The sequence below is a fragment of the Macaca mulatta genome, chromosome 11 (genome assembly GCF_049350105.2).
Source record: "Macaca mulatta isolate MMU2019108-1 chromosome 11, T2T-MMU8v2.0, whole genome shotgun sequence".
NCBI classification, from domain to species: Eukaryota; Metazoa; Chordata; class Mammalia; order Primates; family Cercopithecidae; genus Macaca; species Macaca mulatta.
Genome location: NC_133416.1, coordinates 26578219 through 26591912, shown reverse-complemented (window position 1 = coordinate 26591912; position 13694 = coordinate 26578219). Strand labels below are relative to the sequence as shown.

General features: G+C 37.1%; 1 protein-coding gene across 24 annotated transcripts in view; it reads left to right on the top strand.

The window, feature by feature from the left end:
• The window catches only part of SOX5 (SRY-box transcription factor 5), a 1030085-nt gene that overhangs the window by 309616 nt on the left and 706775 nt on the right, over positions 1–13694 (top strand). For 7 of the 24 annotated variants that reach the window (XM_077953157.1, XM_015151278.3, XM_077953162.1 and 4 more), the window contains one exon: positions 4545–4591. The exons of the other annotated variants lie outside the window; for them this stretch is intronic. The gene's annotated coding sequence lies outside the window, so the exon portion shown is untranslated. The remainder of the gene's footprint in view (positions 1–4544; positions 4592–13694) is intronic. 24 annotated transcript variants of the gene reach the window in all.

The window sequence follows — 13694 nt, the reverse complement described above, 5'->3', positions numbered from 1 at the left end:
AGATCAAACAGAAAATTTTGACAACACCCAAACTGTAGCTTTGGAAGCAATGGATGATGATGAGATGATGACGATGATGGTCATTACTTATGTGGCACTCACTATGAGTCAGGAACTGTTCTAAGCACTTACAGTAATTCATTTAATACTTCCCAAAACAGAGAGGTACTTACTATTACCATCATCTCCATTTTTTTTTTTTTTTTTTTTTTTGAGACGGAGTCTCGCTCTGTAGCCCAGGCTGGAGTACAGTGGCCGGATCTCAGCTCACTGCAAGCTCCGCCTCCCGGGTTCACGCCATTCTCCAGCCTCAGCCTCCCGAGTAGCTGGGACTACAGGCGCTGCCACCTCGCCCGGCTATTTTTTGTATTTCTTAGTAGAGACGGGGTTTCACCGTGTTAGCCAGGATGGTCTCGATCTCCTGACCTCGTGATCCGCCCATCTCGGCCTCCCAAAGTGCTGGGATTACAGGCTTGAGCCACCGCGCCCGGCCTCATCTCCATTTTTATAGATGAGGAAATTCAGACACAGATAGTTAAGTAACTTGCCCAAGAATTATTTTGGAACTGAAGGATTACAAAGAGCATATTGTCTATAAAGCCTTATTAAGACTTTAGAATTCTCTCATTTTCACTTCCATTGCCTTAAGAAGAGTTAAATGCCGTAGTAAATAACAGGAAGCCTAACGCCATCCTTTCACAGGAAATTTGGGGTTTTCAAGGTTTTATGAGATGGTCTTTTCCATTTTGCCTTCAAAAGACAGAATGTCTTAAAATTTTCACTTTACAATGTGCGCCACATTCCTTCTGCATGATAACCCGTTCAATTATATTGAGACTTAGACAATTAGTATCTTAAATATATTTATATGGGGGTTTCCCACACCTCTTACAAATAGTAACTGTGCTCTTGCTTTTCTTTCGTTTTGCCTTTTCCATCTTTGCTTTAAAGACAGTGAAAAATATAAATGACTTGAGGGTACTTCCAAAGAGGAATAAAAATCAATGGTGTCTTTTCTACTATTTCTAGTTTCGGATTTTCTAGATTCATTTTTATTTTCTAGATAAGATCCTATGTTGTATATATGTTGGTATCAATGATTAATCAATAAAAGTTGAATCTTAGATCCCTTTCAAATTATCTGGAAACTTACAGGAAAAAGAATTAAAAAAAAATGTGCACGTGCTTCTCTGATGATTTTTATCAGGAGCTGAACAAGAATTCTAGTATTAATCTTTCTCTCAAACAAAAGTTTATGTCTGAGCTGCTTGGCAGGAATACGCTTGCCTCCTTTCTCTTGGCTTTCTCTTTGTTCCCACTTTTTCCCTCTTTTCTTTTTTGTCTTTCTTTTCTTATCTCAGTGTTTCTGTATCTCTTGTTTCCTAGCTCAAGTGCATCATTTTCTGCTATTGTGCTTTAAAAACTTGGCTGCAGGGGCTCTGAAATGAATAAAAATATAATCCTCACTGTGCCCATTGTACGCTCTCATTTGTTTTTGCTGTATCGATTTATCAGCAGAGGGAAATTACTTGCTGGAAGAGAGGATGCCAGTCAGAATGACATTTATTTCATAGTACAAGGAGGCTCTCCAGCGTGTTTCCATGTAACCTAGATATTGGAGCTGTAAAAGGGCTTGTAACAAGGTTTAGTGCTATGATTAGATCGTGTGGAGCACCTTGCTTTCATAACAACAGGCACTCTGCAGGAGCTGGGGCCTCGGGTTATGGTCAACCCTCTTTTTTTTTTCTTTCTTTTTTTTTTTTTTAAGCATAGAGACAGAATTCAACAATTTCCTCCCCACCTAAACAGTTTCTATTCCAAAAGCCAAATCTTGCAGACTTACAAGAATAAAAGAGGCATATTTTTAGATGCCTGAAGCTTTCATGACATCAAATTAAATGCAAAAATAGATGAAACACTTTCCTATTAATCCCCTTAACTTTTTTTTTGGCCTTTCCTCCTTTATTTTGGAGAAATTGTTCCATTTTAATTCACCAAAGCGAATCTTTTCATTCAGTGATTGTAAGTTACATGTGCTCAAGGCTACCAATTACCTGTGAAACCAAACACATTCTCTATGTAAAAACGAAGGCAAGTGAGGCAAATTGTGACAGCAATTGCTTTTGCTTAAATACTAGAGGTAAAATTTCATAGGTCTTTGCTATGATTCTTGTATGTCTGACATTTAGGAAATTAACTTGTTTCATTATGTTCCTAATTTTCCGTAGAACTGACACAGTTGGGATGTATGTAAAAGACATTTTTTTCCTCTAAAGAATGAGAGGAAATGAGTCTGTTTTCTAAGGAATGTGCTCATTTGTGTGAGAGTACATAGGCGATGTCTTTCTTTTCCCACCATTTCTTCACTGTTGAGATTTGTTCATTTGGTAATGTTGGCAAAAGCAAAAATGATTAAGATTTGCAGAATGAAAAATATTAAACTTAGCAAATTTAACAAAAATCTGCACCTCTGTTGTTAGCAGGAATTTTTTTTTTTTTTAATAGCTGGGTTTGTGATGTTGAGGTGTATTGGGCTGTGTGATTAAATATACTGCCTTATTAATATATTTTTAAAAATTCTGGTTGGGCATGGTAGCTCATGCATGTAATCCCAGCACTGTGGGAGGCTGAGGTGGGCAGATCGCCTGAGGTCAGGAGTTCAAGACCCGCCTGGCCAACATGGTGAAACTTCGTCTCTACTAAAAATACAAAAATTAGCTGGGCGTGGTGGCAGGCACCTGTAATCCCAGCTACTTGGGAGGCTGAGGCAGGAGAATCGCTTGAACCGAGGAGGCGGAGGTTGCAGTGAGCCAAGATCATGCCATTGCGTTCCAGCCTGGGCTACAAAAGTGAGACTTCATCTGATAAAAAAACACACACACACATACAAAACCTGACCATCCTAGTTCAATAGAAGAAGGATGTCTCCTCAAAAGGGTCTGGAACTTTTACTCATATTTAGAGCTAGGGTATAATATAGACTGTCAGACCCTAAGAAATAAGGCAAATGGGACCTGTTTTGTTAAATGTAAAAAGTATTTCATTTTGGGAATTCAAGAAGGTCATCAAAACATTAACGGAGGGAATGAAGGAACTTCCTACCATGCTAAATCTTACCACTAAAATGTATTTTGAGACTATAGTTGTTCAACCTTAACATACTTTTGGCAGTTAATTAGACAAATCCTAAAATTGAATCAAGTCTATAAACAATTAGGATAAGAATGAACCAAGTTAAATTCCTAAATACCAGGTTTATGAGAAAAATAATGAAGATCTGTTATTTATATAGAAGAAGTACAGTAATTATATAAATCTTAGTAGAAGTAAGTTTTTTTGTTAGTCTCAGCTGTCCAACTCAGCCTGTTGCCGCTACCCAAACACTTCCCATATAGAATAACATAGTTGCCAACTTCAGGAAATTTGGTCTTAGATATTGGTCTTTACTATATAACTCAGATTTTAAGTTTAACTGAAAAAGATTATAGGAATTAAAGGGCAATGGACCTGGAATCTGACTTTTCACATTCTGTATGGGAGGGAGCTTCAGTATGAGAGACAGTATACAATATACAGAATTGTGGGCCTGCCTCTGTTAAGTGCCTTTCAATTAGAGTTGTTGAGAAAGTCTATGGGGAAGGTAGGGCGTTTAATTTTAACTTATTAGACCTTGGCATCTGTCTTCTGAATTGGAAGTCTATTTGGGTACCTTCAGCGATCTCTCTTAATGAACTTACTTTGTACCTTTGATTGAGTTGACACCATAAATTACGAGGCAGAATGTTTTAAAAGTTATATAAAAATAGAGTTTTGAAAAACTCAATTGTCCCCATTACTCTTTGTTGAGCTTTTTGATTTCCAAGATGTTTCAGAACTTCAAAGCGAAATGCTGTTGCCTTTAGATTTTTAACAAAATCCTACAATGGCTGAACCTTTCAGCAAATCTGTCAGCTTCTCTGTTCCAAGGACAACTGCAGTGTCATTTTCTCCTCCAGCTGGTATTAATGGAACACCAACCTTTTGACTTGTTTAGGCTGCGTCTCAAAAAGTGTCTGTCTCTTGCTGGGGTAATAAGGTTAGAATTCACTAGCTGCAAAGGGATTTGTGTACTGACTAAAACCCCTTCCATAAGACCTGCTTGGAATAGGTTGGCATAAATACAGCAATGATATAAAATGTGCTAGGTGAATAAATTATATTGAGGATGATTATGCTTCTTGAATTTATATTCCTTTTAAAAAATTTAAACAGAACAAAAAATTTACCTTCATAAAATTTTGGTTTATTGTAGTAGTAGCAACTCTTTTCTACTGTATTTCAAACCAGAGGTGATTTTGGGAATATGCAGTTTAGATGGATTTCTAGAATTTTACATCTTTGTGATATAACTATTGTTTCCTAACTATTATGATTTCTCTCATTCACTTAATATAATGGCAGTGCTTGGTGAGGTTCAGTGTGAAGATATGCCTACTTCACTGTCTTTAAAAGCAGGACTTTCTTGTGGTTTAAATATCATGATACTATTTCCCTTCCTTCTGCAGGAAATCAACTTGAATAGGAAAGCGGAAAAAAAGCACTAGTGCCAGAAGTAAGTACCAGAACAAAAGTGATCTGAAAGTATTGAGTGAAATATAAAAGACCATTTAATTTGAATGGGTTGGTACCATTGTAATGGCAGCATGCTTAGGTTATATGTACTGTCTGTGGGATGATCTGTTTTATTTCAGTGAGGTGGTTTCCAGCTCCAGTGGTTCATTACCAACTGATCAATGGCATGTTGGCCTGGGATCTCACCCTCTTTGTGATGCCATGTGATTGTGAAGCAACGTATGTGAACTTGCCTGGGTGACAGCTGTCAACTGTAAATGGCCATATGTAATGATGAGTAAAGTTGTTGTCAACTGTCAATAGGCCATATGTAATGATGAGTAAAATTACAGGCTGCTGTCTATTAGATGTAAGATTAGAAAAAAGATACACCACGAAAACCTGTCCTGAAAGGTCTAGAGCAGGTATGATTTTTTTTTTAAAGGGCTTGTGCTATGTATCACTTATGCACCCATATTTCTGTTTTGAACCCATTCCTCTCTAGATAGATAAATCCTGCATGCCAACGCTGTCTCTCAATTGAATGGGAAAAGTCTTAGCAACCTTACAAATTAAAGACTAGAACCAGTGATTGCACAGGGGAGCCTTCAAATGGAAAGGAGGTTAGGAGGGCAAGTGCAAGCCTATGAAAGGCCTCTTCACATTTACTCTCCCTCCCCAGTACTGGGAATACATTTCTTTCAACACTGATCATTTACATAGCACTACTCTATGCCAGGTAATGTGATGGGCAAGTGTGAAATGACTGCTTCAGGATAAACATTATTGTCAGTTCAGAGAGCTGATCAATGGCGTGGGCATGATACATTTGTGCAAGTCATTCTTTGGCACTTTTTCTACTAAAAGGACGTGTTTTTAATCAGTGACTTGACTAGTGGTTGCAATTGTATGATTAGCCTTTCTCTATATACTATCTTCTTTCAGTCATTTGAACAGCAAGATCTTCTCCTGTTTATCATTTCTTTTGTGACTATTACAACATTCACCTAGGACAAAATGTCCTTAAAAACATAAACAAGTAACCTTACCAAAGTTAGAAAGACAGGCTCTATACAGAAAGGGAGAACAACAAAGAAACTACAGTCCAAGGATGAACACGAAGGAGAGAGAGTGAGAATGTGGACCTAACAAAGCTTTAAAAAAGGAAAAGAAGGGCCAGGTGTGGTGGCTCACGCCTGAAATCTCAGCACTTTGGGAGGCCAAGTCGGGTAGATCACTTGAGGTCAGGATTTAGAGACCAGTCTGGCGAATATGGTAAAACCCCGTCTCTACTAAAAATACAAAAATTAGCCTGCCGTGGTGGTGCTTGCCTGTAATCCAAGCTATTTGGGAGGCTGAGGCAGGAGAATCGCTTGAACCCAGGAGCTGAGATTGTGCCACTGCACTCCAGCCTTGGGCAGTAGAGGTAGTCTCAAAGAAGAAGAAGAAAAGAAAGGCACGTTTTGTTTCTTTCTTCAAACGCATTAAAGTAGTGATTTCCAATTTTTGGTGGACCAGCTTCCTGAAGACTATAATCTGCTTCCTTCAGGAATATTGGCTCTCTGAGTGTGGTAGTCTTGGGAAGCTACCCTATGAATTCTCCCTCCAAAGGCAAATTACCACATGTCCAAATCAGGCTCTCTTCTGCAAGCTTCCCATTCAATTCCACAACAGTGTATTTCCAGAAAATCCTGTTCTTGCTGTTTCTCTCTCCCTGAAGAGAGATGCTAAACCCAGAACCTTCTCAATCATTTTCTGACAAGTTCAGTAAAATTTCATCTTGAATGATAAGCTCCAGAAAGGCTCCACCCAGACCCTAAATTTTGAGACAGTCTAAGAAGTAGCTTACAAGAAAATGTCTCTGGCATTTTTAAAAAGTAGCCATCAAGAGACCATTGCTGGTTGGGTGCGATGGCTCATGCCTAGAATCCCAGCACTTTGGGAGGCTGAGGCAGGAGGATCACTTGAGGTCAGGAGTTCAAGACCAGCCTGGGCAACGTGGTGAAACCCCGTCTCTACTAAAAATCCAAAAAAAAAAAAAAAAAAAAAAAAAAAAAAAAAAAAAAAAATCAGCCAGGTATAGTGGCGGGCATCTGTAGTCCCAGCTACTCTGGAGGTTGAGGCATGAGAAATGCTTGAACCCGGGAGGCAGAGGTTTCAGTGAGCTGAGACATTTTTTGTTCTCTTAGTTTTTTTGTATGATTGTTTCATAAATCCCCTCTCCCTTTATCATTCACCTCTTGTCTTTTTATTTTGTATTTCATTATCCAGCCTGGGTGACAGAGCAAGACTCCATCTCAAAAGTAAATAAATAAATACATAATCACTGCATTGCTTTGGAGTAAAGTTGTAATGCTCCCACAAGACTCTGCTTATCCAACCCCTGTACAGCTCCCCCAGCCTTACCACACCAGGTTCTGTTCTTCGCCACTTGGGCCTTTCCTTTTAGTCCTCAAAGGCCCCAAGTTCTCTCCTGTTCCTGGGCCTTAGCATAAACTCTTCTCTGTCTCTAACCAATCCCATCCTGTGCTGCAAGAACTCTTAGCCCTTGAACTGATTTCATTTTAAGCCATACTTCTTCAAGGAAACCTTCACTCACTCTGCAGTCTAGATATGGTTCTTTATTATCCAACCTCCTACTGTATTCCTTTCTTCCAGAAGTATCTCAGTCTAGAATCACATAGTCATTTTTTTTTTCCCACTGGTAGATTAATGTTTATCTCCTTCCTAAGCTAACAGCTCCCAGCAAGGATCAGGCCTTTTTTTCCCCTGCTGATGTCCCTACCCGCAACACAGTATTTGGCACTGTGTCGGAGGCACTCAGGAAATATATGTCGTGTGAATGAATGCCCCTTCTGTGACATCTCCAAAAATAAATCACTCTTGTCATTGAGGACTGGTACATTTTTCTTCTCTTAAGAAACAGGCTTGCTTTTGTTTCTTTTTTAAAAATGTGATTTTTACACGCTATCATCTTTTTCCTTTGAAAGTGATAGGTAGAAACCTTGCATTTTTTGTTCTCTTAGTTTTTTTGTATGACTGTTTCATAATTCCCCTCTCCCTTTATCATTCACCTCTTGTCTTTTTATTTTGTATTTCATTATAAGCTGTCTCAACGCTTTCTGGAAGCACTGGGGTATCCAATAATAAATAAGTGAGAGCAGTATCAACCCCAGGAAAGCCCATTTCCCTACAATTATAGTGGTGTTGAAAATACTTTATCTTTGTGTAAACATGGCCCAAAAAGAATGTGATGATTATTTTTTCTCAATTTGTGGGAAACATTTTTAAAAATTCTTTTACTTTGCACCTGTACACTACTTCTCTTCCAAGAATATTTAAGCTTTAAGCACTTTCCAGTCATTACTTGATTTGCTGCCAACGTGCCAGTGTTTATAATATGAAGGAACTGAGGCAAAAAGAGCCAAATTTTCAGAATTAAAAAAAAAAAAAGTTGATAACATGAGAATGTATTCCTGGCTCTTAGTCTCTTACAGTTTCTCTCAGGTGGTATGATTCTAGGTTGATAATCATTGGTGTTGAATTATTATTTTAATTTTCTTGAATTTTTTTTTTTTTTTTTTTTTTTTAGTTTGAAACATTAGGTTTAATATGATGGACAATGACTGATATAACCATCATAAAATCTTTTACTTCCAACACTCTTTAAAAGAAAAACCTGTGCCTATACTTTGAGAACATCAACAGGAAAAAAAATTAGGCAAAAAATTGAAGTAAGCAATTGGTAAAATAGTCAATGTGATGTGACAACTAAGACATTTTATAAGAAAACATTTTTAAAATTTTCAACAAGACTAAAACCAAAATTAAAAAAAATATATATATATATATATACACACACGCCAGTGGTGTAATGTTGAAAGTATAGATTTTATGGTCAAAGACTGAACTTTGTCCATGTCTGAAATGAACACTTGATGTTAGCCAGTGATATTCGTGTTTAGCAGAACACAGAAACAGTTAATAAACATACAATTCTACATTAAAGCCATTTTCTGCCTTGGATAAGTAAAAATTTTCACAAGTTAAGACACAAATGCCTAAAAGGGCTATTTTCTTCTCTTTTTCACTAACAAGTTTTTTTCTTCACTGTTTCTGTTTGCCATTTCTTTACACCTTATTTATTAAATTTGAGTTCTGCATTCACATAGATCTTTTCCTTACCTGCTCTATATTCTCTATGTGATATATCTCTTTCTTTTATGTTATTACTTAGCCAAATGTTGTTATTGTTGCTGGTTGGGTTTTAAACCTCGTTAAAAATTAGCTAATTTTCACGTAAACCAATTCTAGATATGGGCCATATAGTATACACATATGTGCATGTACATATTCACAGTTCTTCTCCCCTACCCCCAAGCTGGCAAAGACCCCAACTCAGATGTTAATCCACCAAGTGTGTCACCCCGTCTGCCTATTTGTGTTAAGGTGCCCAGGATTTAGGACAAATTTAAGATCAAGTTATAGGCAGATCCAATTAGTTTGCCAGCTTAATTTCAGGCAAGTCAGGATGTCCAGTTTATAAGTAGTTTAACATGTGTTGCCTTAGTTTCTTTCTTTTTTTAAAGAATTGTTTCCTATTTTTAGTTTATTCATTAATTTATTAAGTCATTCAGAAATATTTCTCTAAGTCCTATTCTTTGCCAGGCACTATCCTAGTTGCTGGGATTACTATAGTAAGTAGAAAACACACACGCACACACACACACAAATCTCCCCAAACACAAATGATGCCCTTAGCCATCATGAAGCTCACAGTCTAGTGATAAGAAAAGTTAATGTTAATTAAATAATTACACAAAGCCATGTAAAAAGTGACTATGATGAATGCTACAAAGGAAGAGTAAACACTGTGATGAGCCCTCTCATGGGAGAATTTCACCTAATCAGGATGTTTAGGGAAGGCTTCCCTGAAACATGAGTCACATATAACTAGGTGAATAATAAAAGTGATAGTACTGGCCAGGTGCAGTGGCCCACGCCTGTAATCCCAGCACTTTGGGAGGCAAGGTCAGGGCAGTTGGATCACCTGAGGTCAGGAGTTTGAGACTAGTCTAACAGAGTGAAACCCCGTCTCTACTAAAAATACAAAATTAGCCAGGTGTGGTGGTGCACGCCTGTAATCCCAGCTACTTGGGAGGCCCAAGATCACGCTATTGCACTTTAGCCTGGGCGACAAGAGCAAAACTCTGTCTCAAAAAAATAAAATAAAATAAAATAAATAAATATATATATAAACATAAATAGAAATCTTTTTTTTTTTTTTTTTTTTTTTGAGACGGAGTCTCGCTCTGCCACCCAGGCTGGAGTACAGTGGCCAGATCTCAGCTCACTGCAAGCTCCGCCTCCCGGGTTCACGCCATTCTCCTGCCTCAGCCTCCTGAGTAGCTGGGACTACAGGCGCCCGCCACTGCGCCCGGCTAATTTTTTGTATTTTTAGTAGAGACGGGGTTTCACCGTGTTAGCCAGGATGGTCTCGATCTCCTGACCTCGTGATCCACCCGTCTCGGCCTCCCAAAGTGCTGGGATTACAGGCTTGAGCCACCGCGCCCGGCATATAAACATAAATAAATAAATATATATATAACTGAGAATAATAATAGTTAACCTTTATTGATCTCTTACACTGCCCCAGGCACTGTGATGAGTGTTTTACTTGTGTCAATGTATCTAATCTCCCCAAATTTCCAGGGAGGATGGCACAATAGTGCCTCACTGCAGTTGGCAGAGGGAGACCAGAAATTGAGAGTATTCCTACCTAGGGGCCTGTGCTAGCACCCAAGTGTTTAACCATTCACCTTTTTCCTGCCTATATGAGGAGGGGGAAAAGAATTTTCCAGGGACTGCAGCTGGTGCATAGGCCCTGGGAGGACATATGCAGCACAGTCAGTAGGAGGGGCCGAAGGAAGACCAGTGGGAGTATAAAGGGTAGAGGAAGCCACCAGGGTACATAACCGCCTGCATTCGCTTTACATGCGTCTCCAGACCCCCTTGCTTCCCAAATGTCTTAGTTCAACTCAAAGGAAGCCATATTTATTCAAGGTGTAGCAGATCGCCTGTGGGTGTTGTTTAGGTGGATCTACTCTAAATTATATGGAAAACCACATAGGCTCAAGGTTAGAGAAGTTCAGCACAATAAGCAAAGTGGTAAAGCTTTCTTCTTCCCAGCCTTTTCTTTCTGCCTTTGAATAGGGAACTTATGATTTGGTGTAAAACGACCAACTTTTTATTTATTTATTTTTGTCAGTATGCCTACATTCAAAATTTAAATCTTCCTAACAGGATCAGTGGTTATCTTGTTCCACTTGCGAATTGATAAGTTAGATAGCTCAAATTCAGAATAACTGCCGAACTGTAATGTAAGAGTTACATTAGATCATGTCCGGAAAGAATCATTGCTATTTTTGGCTATTTGAAAATTAAGAATATTTCTACTCAGGTGGAAGTTCCATGTGTAGTTAGGTGGAGAAACTTTATTGAATTAGTATTGGGACTTGACTCATTGGGATTGGGCTAAGCGTCTTTCAGTCTGTATCATTATAATAGTAATTACAGAAAAAATTTAAAAGTGCATAATAACCCCATGTATACTTAATGAATGAAAATCCTGTTTTTCTTTTGATAAGTGATTAAATCATTCTATAATACTGCTATTCTGTGAGGCAATGTAGGGTTTTAGAATGACTTTCTATCTAAACAATACATTAAAAGTAATACTTATATGGACTGATTATATGAAAAGAAGGACCACTTATAGAAGATTAAAAATTAATTAGAACAATATAGGACAAGGTTAAAATATAGTTTATATTTGGAATAGCATCTTCCATGTTAATTCTTTTTCTCTTTGAATTACTAAAAAGCTGTTATTGAGCTTTCTACTTTTAATGACTTTGTTGCAGTTAAGACAAATATAAGACAGAAAATACCGTTACTACCTTAATTGGAATGTTATTTATACATTCATAATGTACAGAAAAATACACTTTAAACACTATACACACTATGAAACAAAGGAAACTTTACAGATTATAAACTGGAAATAGAGAAATAGAGTTTTGGTTGTTAAGACTGTTATAACACATCTCTGGTAAATCATGTATTTATCTAAATAATATGGATTTTAGGATCAGGTAAATGAGATAGGGTTCCAGGTTCATGGGGTTATTTTTTAATTCGTGTTACGTTCTTGTGATTGTAAAATGTAAATCTATTTTTTAAAATATTCAGAGTAATGGAATTATGAAGGAGAAAGCAAAAACCTTCACAATCCCATTTTTCCCAGAGATAAACACTTTTACAGTTGGTTTAATATCCTCTTGCTATGTATAAAGACACTCCTTCACTCACTTAAAATTGTTGTTATATACCCTTAATTCCCCCGATGGACATGAGGCTTGTGTTCTGTTATTTGCTTTGGAAAATGATACTTCAAATGAGTATTTTTGTGCATATACACTTAAGTGTTACTTATATAAGATAAATTATTGGAAGTGGAATTGCTGGGCTAAAAATCTTGCACAGTTAAAATATTCACCCAGTTTGCCAGATTGCCCTCAGAAAGTGTACAAGTTTACACTCTCGCTAACTATACATGAGGATCTGCTTTCCCCCCTGCACCACCCCCAACCCTGCCAGTTATTAGCACTCAGAATGATCTTGTTTTAAAATTGTATCAATTGGGTAGTTGAAAAGTGATATCTTATTGCAGTTTTCATTTGCATTTCTTTGATTATTAGTGAATATACGTGTTTGGAATAGGATAGGATGGTTTAAGAAGAGAAAATAAACTCATTGGGAATACAGATCATGTTGATTTAGAAAGTTGGAACTGAATCTTTTACATTAGTCTATTTCTTATCTTCCAGTGTTTTCAGAATGGCCTCATTTTTTGTAAAAGTGGTTTACATGTCACGACACATACATTGAAACATTTACTTTAGTGGGGGAATGAGCACAACTGTAGCAAAACTTTCTTTATAATGAAATTATTTTAATACCTTTCAGGCAAGAAATTAGTTTCATCAAGAAAATTGATTTAATTTAGAAGAGATGCAGTATTTATAGCCATAACCAGGTTCAACATTTTTCTCCACTTCTATATCAAAAAATAGCTTCTAACCAGTATATAGCTGCAAATCAATTAGTTCAGTTTAAGGTTTTCAAATTTTATTAATACTCCTCCCATCTTTATGACATTTATTATTCTGTGCAAATCTTTGAGATTCTTCACATAACTTTATAAAACAGACAAAAAATAACTTTCGATGGCCAGCTGAATAGCCCAAAGAAAAAGTTGCAAGCTTAATGACATGAATTATTTCATTTCATAGAGTTGGATAGTGAAAAATGATTAAAACAGATCCTTCTGATATTTTAAATTTTTTTTTTTTTTTAGTTTCTAAGTGTCTAAATTCACTTAAAAATTAAAACTATAGACAGTAAGAAAACTTATTTTATTCCCATTACCTTTAATTAGAATCACAAATTTTAGTGGCTGATTAATTTTCATGAACCAACCAATAGTTATTGTATTTTAGAAACATAAATGGAAGGGGAATCCAGAATATTGATATTCTACAAATGGCAACTTTGCTTGTTTGCCAGAGCTGCGTGCTGGGGATCTTAACTATACCATTTTTGAATGGCAGCCTAATGAGCTTGAATATTCTGTGGAGGGGGAAAGTGAAGTACATTTTTCAATGTCTTCTCCAGAGGTCGCTTTGGTCACCTGAACGCTGCAAAGTAGGAATGGAGTTTGGATTCGCAGAGCATACCTTGTACAGCAATAGTAAAAACAGTATGGTTTTTGTCTTTCATGGAAATTCATTGGATATATTCTCTGGATGTGAACCTTAGTTCTGATTTAAGGAACCCTCTTGACATACTCCTGGCCAGGAAGAGTGAGAGACTGTTTTAAATTGTCTCAAATTGTGTTCTTATTTAGAGAAAGTATTCTGTTTTAAATTCTCACTGAAAGATCATAGAATAGAAACAAAGAGGCTTTTGTAATGAAATCAGGCAGAGCCACTCATGTATTTAAAATCTCATTATCTATATCAAAACTATTTTCAGTTGTGCCC